The 11283-nt window shown below is 40.6% G+C and overlaps 1 non-coding gene across 1 annotated transcript; it reads right to left on the bottom strand.

The window, feature by feature from the left end:
* Positions 1-295: 295 nt before the first annotated feature.
* TRNAL-CAG (transfer RNA leucine (anticodon CAG)) lies at positions 296-375 on the bottom strand. The gene has a single exon. It is a non-coding gene; the product is annotated as a tRNA-Leu (tRNA).
* Positions 376-11283: the final 10908 nt, after the last annotated feature.

The following is an 11283-nucleotide window of genomic DNA, read 5'->3' as shown; positions in this document are numbered from 1 at the left end:
TCCACTCAATGGAAAGGGAATGGGAGTGTTCCACTCAATGGAAACGCCTTGGTGTATAGAATGGGTCGTGGTCACATCCAAGCAAACAGAACTCTCCAAAGAGTTCACCAGTCCGCGCAACGAAAAATGGCATGTTGTATATAACTTTGGTAAATCCTCCGAGAAGCCCTGCCTGTATTACTTACAATGCAAAGCAAGAATTTATGAAGGGCAGACCGAAAGGAAAATATCCGACGTGCCGGATTCGAACCAGCAATCTAAGTACATCGTCAAATGATTCGAGGCAAGAATGAAATGTCAAGAGTGGGATTTGAACCCACGCCCTTTCGGACCAGTACCTGAAACTGGCGCCTTAGACCGCTCGGCCATCCTGACTTGATGATAATTTCCACAACCCAGCCTTTTTTAATCCTTAATATGTCTTATGGACAAGCTCTTGCCTCGTCAATGCTAAATGTTCTTAGTGACACCTTATGACTTCTCAATACCTGCCAAACACGGGGATCCAATTGCTTATCCCTTTTTCGACAGCAAATACAAGCCTTCTTGTTGGCTCCTTAGCAACAATGCCTCTTTTATTCATGGAAAGTTGAATCACTTCCACATGGCAAGTTCTTTCGAGTGGACGCTATTTCACCTCCTTGTGATCATGGAGAAATACATGTCTTCCTAAATGATGATCTTGCAATCATAGCATATGACTATGCACCCATGTGGCTTGAAATACGCAAATAATAAAAACAAAGAAGCATAGAAAAGTGACCTCCAAACATTGCAATGTATTACTAGCTATAAGTTACCTATAGACGACACAAATACTTTCCTTGTAGGGCTAATTTTTTAAAGAAAGTGCATGCAAGGGGGATTATCTAATCATTGCAATTTTTATTTCTTCACAATGTTGACTTTGAAACCTATCTCTAGACTTTGGTTCTTTGCAACTAAACACCAAAATAGTGGTTTTCAATAATATCGAGCTACATTTTTATAGTACAATTAATGACTAAATTAAGTGATTAAAATGATAAGTAAAAGCACTCTATCAAGTTGACCCTAACAAAGCTTTAGTTGGTGTTAAATGTCAAAAGAAAGGGGTTGTAAGGTGGTTAATGATTCAAAAGCAGTGCTAGGATAGTTATTGTAAGCTCTTAGACCTTGTTCATGATATGAGACATTACAAGGTAAGAGAGCTGCACATGTTTCTCTACTTCATGTATGATGGCCTTAGTTAGATGGAACATATATATACCACAAGAAAATAATAGAGTAGATGAGCTCTTAAAATAGCTTCCTAAAGCTACGTCAAATTTCATCCACAATGGATAAAAATAAAATCTTTTTTTGTAGATCTTGGGCATGCATCACAGTGATCATTCCCAAAACAAAAAAAGGTGAGAAATGATCCACATCAATTAAGCAAATATAGATATTAAAATGATGAGGAGACATGTTAAAATAATTCGTGACATGGAATAGAAAATAATGAGTTTTGAATTCTCCATTAGAAACACTTTATTCTCACCAAAGGTGTGGAACTAGAGACCTTGGAGGGGAAAGGAATTGCGTACTTTAATGGAAGCCATGTTAAGAAATACTACCCCCAAGGATATCAGGAGCATGAATAGCCCTTAAGGATAATAAATGTTCTAAATGATATCAATGCAACAATAGAGCCTCTACACCCATACAATGATCGCCTAGAAAAACCATGGAACTTTAACATATGGGCAATGATAAGTATCAATCTTGATGTGGAGGAAGACCAAAGTCTTGCCTACCTTAGGATCAGACTAACCACTGTCTCTCTAAATTAGCAACTTCTCTCTCTCCCCCCTCTTAATTTTGCAAGGGTCATCCATCCATTTTTCACAACCCTCTTATTATTACAAGGATCAAGGGTTTGCATGAGGTCAATTATCTTAGACACTTTTAGTTGTTAATATCATGACGAAAAGAATATCACATTCTTATCCCACATGCATATATACATTCATGTACCTCTCGCTTTTATGTGCATGATTTGATATTATATCCTAATATATCACTTCCATTTTCCACACAGAAGCAAAACTACATCGCACATGTTTTCACAACTTTCAATCGAGCATTATTGTGTGGACTTACTACTACAAGAGGATAGGGTATCAAAATAGTTTGTTAACTTCACTGCAATAACATGTGATATCTATTGTTTTTCACTTTGTTCGAATAGTTAATATCAAGATAACAATATTACCTCATTGTTACTCAATCCACTATGCACATATACATTCACATGCATCCATGTTTCTACACTCCACCCTTCCCTAGATATTTTGCATGTGCTTTGTTTACACATCTTGTAGTATTGCAATTGAGTGAATGCCTATACACAATCTCCTTCACTTGCACATTCCTCTCTCTTTCTCCTCTTCCCTCTCATCCTCATTTTATTGTGCTTGTAAATAAATAGAATCTAATAATTATGAAAGTACATATTCATTATGCACATCAAATATCAATTGAGTTCCATTGATGGGGGGTGAAACTGGTGATCCCTAACAAAGTCTAGGATTGAACCATGGAAGCACACTAGCTCGGTCCAGTAGGAAAGCATGTGCTCCAGAAGGATAGTGTCCACATGGGGTTTCCCCGAAGTGGAGGTGGGCATATAAAGGCATTGGGTGGGTTCATTTGCATCTTCTCCATGCTATCATCCACAAATAGTGTTGTTGTTGGGCTGAAATGCAGCCAATCAATGTCATCAAAACATTTCATGAAAAGGGGCTTTGTGTAACTCCTTCTGGTAGAAGTTGTTGTGGAAGTTGTTGTGCACTTTCCTTGTCTATATTGAAATACAAAGGTTAGTGCTTGCTTTGACGACTTCACCCATTCACTTCTAACCAATTGGAGTAGCTCACTTATGTTGTCTTCCTTCATGGAGCTCTAGATGCTGGCAATGTCAAACAATGTAGATATTTCCTTCAAACACTTGGTGAGCCCTAGCTAGAAAATCACCCAATACTTACCCACTTCTAGGGGCTTCACTGGTAATGATCCCTTTTGTTTTTGTCACCTATGTAGAAGCACCCCATTCATATTGAACACGATTAATTTTTAGGTTGTGGGAGGTAGTTGTACATGCACACATGGCAAGGTGAGTACCCATGTATTGGTATGACGAAAAAGAACACTACATTACTGATATATGTAGCTCCAACTTCCTATAGGGTGTTGACCACCATTCGTAATCGACCCCTTGAGGACCACATCAGAGGGCATCCATATTTAGATCGTATCCTCACAAAAGAGGAGCTCCATATTGCTAGTAGAGTCGACTCTAGTGATTTCTTGCTCGATGTTCTCACTTACATCACATGAGTAGGAATCAGACCCTGTGACATGGACCACTATGCTCAAATGGAATACAACCCCAATTTTTATCCTTGGCTCATGCAAAAGTAAATATCATAACCATGCATGGAATGCCCTTGACCCCTTAACCTATGAATCCTAGGAAGGATTCTTCTTATTTTCGTAGGGGGAAGAGGTAAGGTGGAAATAAGAATAAAACTCAAAAGCAAAGGAAAACAAATCAAAACCAATTCATGGTTAAGAAAAAGAGTCATAAATTTAGAATGTATGGACTGCTTGAGGGGAAAGTTTAATTCTATAATTAAGCATTGCAATTCTCCAAGCATGTGATCTTTTTCCTCTGCAAATAATTGTTTTGAAAAGCACTAATGGTGAACATGGCTTCATGACAAGCATCCAATATGGCAAGCCAAGAGAAAGCCATCAAGTTGACAAAAGAAGAGCAAGCAGAATATGGCCTTTCCATGGAAACAAGGGCCTTTAACCATTTCAAGTTCGGGCATGTCTTGAACTTGGAGGATGTTGCCATGGAGGAATAAGCAATGAAGCATATTGTCGAGCAATGCCATTTGCAAGAGTACATGGAGGCAGTTGGTCAAGGAGTGGACTATAGCCAGTGTGTGGAGTACCACCAAACCTTTGGTAGGAACCACGGCACACTAACAGTGCGGGAAAGAGAAGAAACCTACCAAGTCTAGATCAAGTTGACTCCAGAGTTGGTGGAGAAAGCATTAGCCCTAGCCAATAAGGTGGAAAGGCGACTAAAGAGAGATGTCTATGCCATGCTAGGAATGGACAAGGTGATAGTCCTGGGTGCAAATCAATAATGAGCCGAATCAGCATGCCTATGCTAGAGAGCACTACAACAAGATCCCTTGATGAAGTGAACCTAAATGGCTTTGTGCAAAAGACCATTGAGTCTTCAGCAAAAGCACTAGCAACAAGAGGAAGACCCACAGTAGGAGAGTCCCCTGCTGCCAAGGAAAAAATAAAAGCATCATCCTCAAAGGTTTCTACCATCAAATTCTGTGGGGTTTTGATAACTATAATAAGGGAAGCATTGGGGGAAGGACATGGTGAAGAAGACGGAGTCGGAGAAACACCAGAGAGGTCACCCCCTCTCCACGAACATCAGTCACACTCCCGTGAAAGGACGGTGAGTGATGATGAAGAAGAAGAATAAGAAATGCAAAGTAGCCACCAACAAAAGCCCAAAAAGACAAAAGAGAAGGATTCGCAAGAACAGAAGACCGAGGATGAAAGAAGAAAAAACATCCTTACAAAAAGCTAAAAAAGAGTCTAAGAGGGAAGAGGAAGAAAGGAAAAAGAAAGAAGAGGAGGAGCCAAAGAGGGTGAAAGAAGAATCAAGAGGATCTGAGGAGAAGAGAAAAAGGAAGGCACTTGAGGAAGAAGAAGAGGTGAGAAGGAAGGAAGGAAGACGAAGACATGGCTTGAGCAACACGTCTATCTATAGAGCAGCAATGCAGGTAGGAAGAGCTAGGTGCCATGTGCCCGCCCAGAGATGAGGGCCCAGGCTCAAGCACACAAGTGCCATAGATCATGCCACCTACAGTGAAAGAAGGCAAGGGCAAGGTCCCAATCAATCCCAACCCTTCTCTCCTAGTGCCTGCCACTTCCACAATCATATCCACACCAAGCTCCACGGCCAAAGTGGATGCTAGCAACCTCATGGCTTAGGTACAGTACTTTGTTAATAAGGAAATGGCCCAAGGAACAGGTGAATGTACCCCAATGACAAGAACTAAAAGACCGGCACAAGCAAAGCAACACCGCATATAGGCGAAATCTGAAGAGGCAAAAAAGGAAACCTCCACAACCTCCATTCCCATGACAGAGTTGCCAAACTATGACAAATACGTCAAGAGCTTCTCTTGTAGCAAGAGTAGGAAAATGAAGATAAGAAGATAGTAGCAACTGAACTAGAGGTAGAAAAGGAGGCCATGGCTATGTTCCAATTAGAGAAAACTCGTCAAGTAGCCATGTACCAAAGGGAGATAAGTGAGCTAAAGGAGTAGCTTTGCAAGAAGCAGAAATTGATTGGCAGGTAAGGCTGGATGAAGAGACTCAAGCCCTAGTGAGCCTTCAACGCCATATGCTTGAGAGAGGGAGTGTAAGAGTGTGAGGGAGTGAGTGTGTGAGGGTGAGGGATCAAGGAGAAGAAGCTCTCCATCATCTCCTCTCTTTTTCTCTTCTCTTATCTTCTCTTGTCTCGCGCGCGACTATGGAGAATGGAGCTTGAAGGTGGAGGCTTGAGGTTTCTTGAGCTCACATCACGAATCGTGGAGCTACCGATGTGCTTGAGGGAGGAGGCAACTCATTTGAGCATCGATGTAAGCTCACTACACCCCAAAAGGATCAAAGGTGTGTTGGCTAGACGATAGATAGTCATAGGTGTTTGCTTGAAACACTTGAAAGAATAAGTGGTATGTGGGTCTTGGCAGTTCTACATTTAATACCAATTCGTCAAACTTATGATTCACATAATTTAGACGAACAATAACCTACATTTAAGCATGCCCATCAACGTTCAAATTTTCCTATCAGAACTCTCCATAACCTTCAATATCCTTACGTGATCTGCCTCATTTAGCTTTGAGGATGCCAATGTGTATACTCTCTCCTTGTTCAACACACCCCCCATCTTGGAGCCCCACTACAAGCATGAGATAATTTTGCATTGACAAAAACATTGTTACTTTGGACCAATGTAGTTTGAGTACATATAAATGGCAGGTACAAAGAGATAGCAACTTATTGATATCACTTCTCTCCAAGGCTGGGGTTTACAACTCTTAGCAAATGTTGAGTTTTCATGACAAGACACTATAGTATGCCTTGTTCCACTTGGTTCTAAACTTAGAGAGTCAGAGAGATGTGTCCGTTTCTGTTCTATTGGTCTCACTGCCATATGGGACAACATCATTGCATTAGGGAAAAATGCATCAGGATAAACATTGTTAAGATAGCTTGAAGAACTACCTATCTTCCACATAACATGGGCAAGTGGTGCCTTGTACCATGTGGGAATGGGTGCCGACTTTCTGTGCACTTGCACCCATGCCTTTGCCTCATCAGTCAGCTTGTCAAAAATAGTTGCGTGGTCAGTCTGCCCTAGCATCCTTGCTTCACAAACAAAGTCCAGATATGAGATATGGACAACCCCCTTTTGTGCTAGCCTGTGTACATTCTATATTAGGATCTCATGCATATTAGGATTTCATGAATATGGTCCATTGCATACTTGTCACTTTCACAGGGCAACAATCAACACACACATGTTGCCTCGTGTTATCTGGAAAGGCTGTTGCAAATAGTCAATTATGTTTACGATGATGTAAGCAACAAATACATTATTGCAGAATGTTAAGATCCTACGATTTAGGGCCACTCACATGTGTGTATCTCATTCATCCATGTTGTAAGCCAATGGTTACCATCCAAAACATAAAACATGCAATTTGACAAAAAGGCCCAATTGGTGCTGTTGAGTTCTATCTCGAAGTCCTCATGCTTCTTTAGTCAATGGGGATCCCACTCATTTCTAATCATATCATCAACCTCCTTGCATTGGTGTCTTGGAGTCTCTAATGATACTATAAATATACCCATCCCTCTAACGTACCCATTGCTAAAAAAGGTTTTCGAGAGTTTCTTATACCTCGATGTGACTTGTCTAATTGTAGGCATTGAAACCAAACAACATAATGGGATGGGTGGAAAAGGGGTGGATGTCCACATCTAAATGAGATGATGAAGTAATTAATGTCCAATCAACGTAAATAAATAAAAACCATAATCTAAATCATGTTGCCATTTCTTACAAGCACTCACCGTCAACATTTCCAATTGGTCTTCTATGCATGCTTACACAATACGTTTATCGAAAGTGACGGTGATAGCGGTCTCACCAGTCGTTTCACCAACATCTTTCATGCACTTCTTTTTGGTTCTTTGTGTTTGATTCTTCTTGGTTTTCATACGGCCACACCCTTACTATGCACTAAAGGACTCGATGCTTTGATGGTTGTCGCTTTCCTCGTCAGTATCACTCTCTGATAGTACGAGCTTTCTCTTGCCCTTCCTCGCTTGCGTCATCGAAGTGTACCCACCTTCTCTTGATGTCACTCCTTCCCCACATGCAATTGCAACAGTTGCCTGTAGCTCGGTAAAAGTCAATGATCACGTTTGTGTTGCTCTCCCTCTCACTCTTGGAGGCCAACTCTCCTCTTGTGATTGCATGTTGTCGGTGACAATAGCCTGTCGTCCTACTCTAGATCATGGAGGCAAGTCACAGTCGGGAGACTCGTCCGATTGTCACTCTCTTTCCTGCAAACAAAGATCTGAAATAGGGTAAGAGGAGGAGATAGAGCAGTCGTAACAAAAACCAAGAGAGGAGCTGCTTACTGTCTGTTCAATTGGCCATTGCACAATTGTGTTTTCCTCAACGTCAATCTCAATATTGCCTTTGCCATAGGCCTTCACACCCCTCTGATGCACAATGGTGATAAGAACTCCCACTTGTCCAAGGAGCAAGCTCAGTGAGGGAAAAATTGCCATGCTGCTACGTGAACACAGTGTGAAAAACTCTAGAGTGCATAGTCATTCGGCTTTCTTATTGGTCTAGAGAGTCAATGCCATATTAGTCATTAGTGTCAGTGTCCATAGTGTGGATGGTTCAAAAATACTATATTTTTGGACAATTTTAACCTATTTTTGATATTTTTGATATTATTTCTTATAAATATCCAAAAGTTATAGACAACTTCTAGAATAGGATGACATGCTTTAAAAAAAAGCAAGTGGCTTTCAGCCATTTTTGGGGGATTTTATGCAAAAAGAAGGATTGATAAAATCACACAACGCGCGATCGCAATTTACAAGCAGCAAACAACACTCCAAACTAGGAGAAGGAGTGATCTAGGAGAATCCTGACTAGGTGTCCTGGTATTTTACCCCCCTTTCAGAGCCAACGGAAGCACCAAATTGGCGGTTTGGGCAGCAGAGAAGAAGCTACTGTTTGATGCACAATTTTTGCCTACAAGGAATTTATCTTCTTGGGATGCAGGAATAAATTGACAAGCTTCACCTCTATGAGTATTCTTCTATTTCTTTGAACCCCTTCTCTTTCATCAATTGCTCTCCCTGAATCTCCCTTCACCCTGCTATCTCTTAAGCCCGTGATAGACTTTCGACCCCAAACGAATCAATAGTGGTGAGCCCAATGTGAAAGTCAGCAGTCATCAACAGGTGTGTAAAGATGGGGGATTTTGCATGTTCAAGTAGTGGTGATGCTTTACAATAGATGATTGCTTTGTTGCAACAACAACAACAGTAGCATTTGTTGTTACAATAGCAAATGCAAACTCGACAGGAAGCAAAAAGAATTGATTCCTTAGCTGTGAATGCATTGCAGGCAGTGGATGAAGCAGTTTAAGGGTCAAAATGTTTCGGCCTTCATCCGGTTGTATGAAGAAAAGATGTTGTTTCATGGGGCACCGTAGTATGCATGGAGTTGGTATTTCTCCCGTTTGGCCATGCATGCATTGCATGATTGGATTGATGAGTTACATAGAAGAGATGTTCTTGGGTTGCTTTTAAGAAAGCTTTGAGAGAAGAGTTTTTCTTGGAAGATGCAGGATTGGTAACTAAAAAGACATTTACAAATTGGATTGAAAAGCCCAACAAAGGATTGGCTGCTACATCTTGCTTCGTGAATTTGAAAGTCAGTATGTGCAGTTGGATGCTGATGAGCAACAATCATTGGAGAGTCAAAAATTTAATTTGTTTTTTAAGGCTGCAGATCCTATCTTGCAGGAGAAGCTGAGTGATCGTTTAGAAGATACCCCTTCTAAAACGGGATTGAAATCAGATTGGGCTAATGTAACTGAGGTAGTGCATATGTTGGTAAAGAGAGAGCGGATGAAATTAAGATGGGGAACATGCACCATACCTTCCAATGCTCAAAAGGGGGCTGAAATTGCAACCAAGGCACCTGTAGCTATGGTGGAACAACCAGCTATACCTATTGTTCTAGCTCTTAAAGGTGATGTTGTGCATGAATTAATCAAGGTCCTGTGTGATTTGAGGTTGAATTTGACAGAAATCAAGGAGGTAAAAAAATTAGATGTCAAGGTAGAAGAGAAGGGTCGGGAAACAGCCCAAAGGCCATATAAAGAAGGATACAAGAGGAGATGCATTTGGTGTGACAATTTACAGCATGAAAAGTGAAACTATACAGCCTACCATGAAGCAAAAGCAAAAAGGTTAGTCTTTTGGAAAGATGGTAAAATACATGCAATCGAAACTAGTCTTCCAATAGAGCAAAATTTTGGAAATGGTGGCATGTAGAAGAGGTTGGAAGAGATGGCTACAAGGATAGCACTTGTTGCCATATATGCAGCCGCATATGGGTTGAGAATTGAAAGGACTAATGAAGCTCGTAAAGGAGACATGGCTGAAGCAAAATCTCGTGTTTGGATGCAAGCATTAGATTACATCGAAAAGGGCAAAACAACAGTGTCTGAATTGGCTAATGCAAGTCAGAGTATACAAGGGAGAATAGGATGGAGTGCACCAGTGGATTCATTTTCAGCCTATGCTTATTTGGCTAAGGTTCGTAATCAAGAAGTTCTTATGGAAGAAAAGAGAAGAAGAGATGAGGATGCTAATGGTCCTTCCTCTTCAGGCCCATCTAAACGCATAACACGAAGTAAAATGGAGCAGTAGAAAGAGGTTGAAAAAGCCACACCTAAGCATGTTATGGAGGATGCATCTCAAGAGAAGAAACAAAAAAGGAAAGAAAAGGGGCAAGCAATCCGGTTACAGGTTATAATCAGATCTTGAGACTGCCACAAATCTTAAAAGAGTCTTGGAAGAACACATACTTGGCAGTAGAGTGGAATTCACACTTGGCAAAGTTCTTGGAATCGTGAAGCATGAATTTCATGATGCAATCATTGATATGCTGAAGCAAAAAAGACACTTTGATGGTGAAGTTTTACCAAGAATTGATGTGGGTTGACAAAGACATAGAGAAATAACTTCAAAGAGAGCATGATTATATATGTAATGTTGATTTGGAGCAGACTAATGTTGAAAATGGGTTAAATGGGAGTGTAGACATTAAGCTTGTGAGTTGAAATTGGTCTTATAGGCAACAGTAAGCATAAAGAGAAGGCTATGTATAATAGGGATGTCCATCGGCAAGTACATGAAATAGAAGATGCTCATTTTATTCCAAGTAGTCATTATTCATGAACGCATTAGGATCGTGCTACAACAGAGACTATTGTTAAAGTGGGAGAAAGAGAGATGCCTTGCATAGCTCTCTTGGATCATGGTTCTGAAATCAAGAATGAAGGTTGGTTGATTGATGTAGATCCGAGATGGCACATGCGGGTAGTAAACAATTCATCAGAGGATCTTTATGCAGCTTGTCCAAATGTACCCGTGACTATTGGAGATGTTAGGGATGAATATCATTTTTTTTGTGCAGGATTCATGTAGTTATTCAGTGATTTTGGGACAGCCTTGGATGATAGTTCTTTATATGCTCGGGTTCGGAGTAAAGACAATACAAAGGCCGTACAGTTTCTCATTGTTTGTGTGAATCATTCCCGCAATCGGGATAGGTTGTGGAATAATCCCATGCCACATAATGCATGAGAGTTTAAGGGTTTTTAGATATCACTGCTATGAGTGGAGGCTATGGCAGTGCCTCTAGGAAGATAATTATGCCTCTAAGAAAGGGGGAAACTGTGTTTATATGTGGATTGTAGGAATGGACAGCATGTAGTCTAGGCAGTTTTAAGAATATTTTAGCCATGTGCAAGGCTGAAAAGAAATGTGTAGGATGGGCTAAAAAAGAGTTGAAGACATATGGTTTGATGGCTGCAAATGAAGGTATTT

This window comes from Lygodium microphyllum, chromosome 27 (genome assembly GCF_053477565.2).
Source record: "Lygodium microphyllum isolate KBCC chromosome 27, Lygodium_microphyllum_v1.1.10, whole genome shotgun sequence".
NCBI lineage: Eukaryota > Viridiplantae > Streptophyta > Polypodiopsida > Schizaeales > Lygodiaceae > Lygodium > Lygodium microphyllum.
This window is presented reverse-complemented; position numbering and strand designations above follow the sequence as displayed.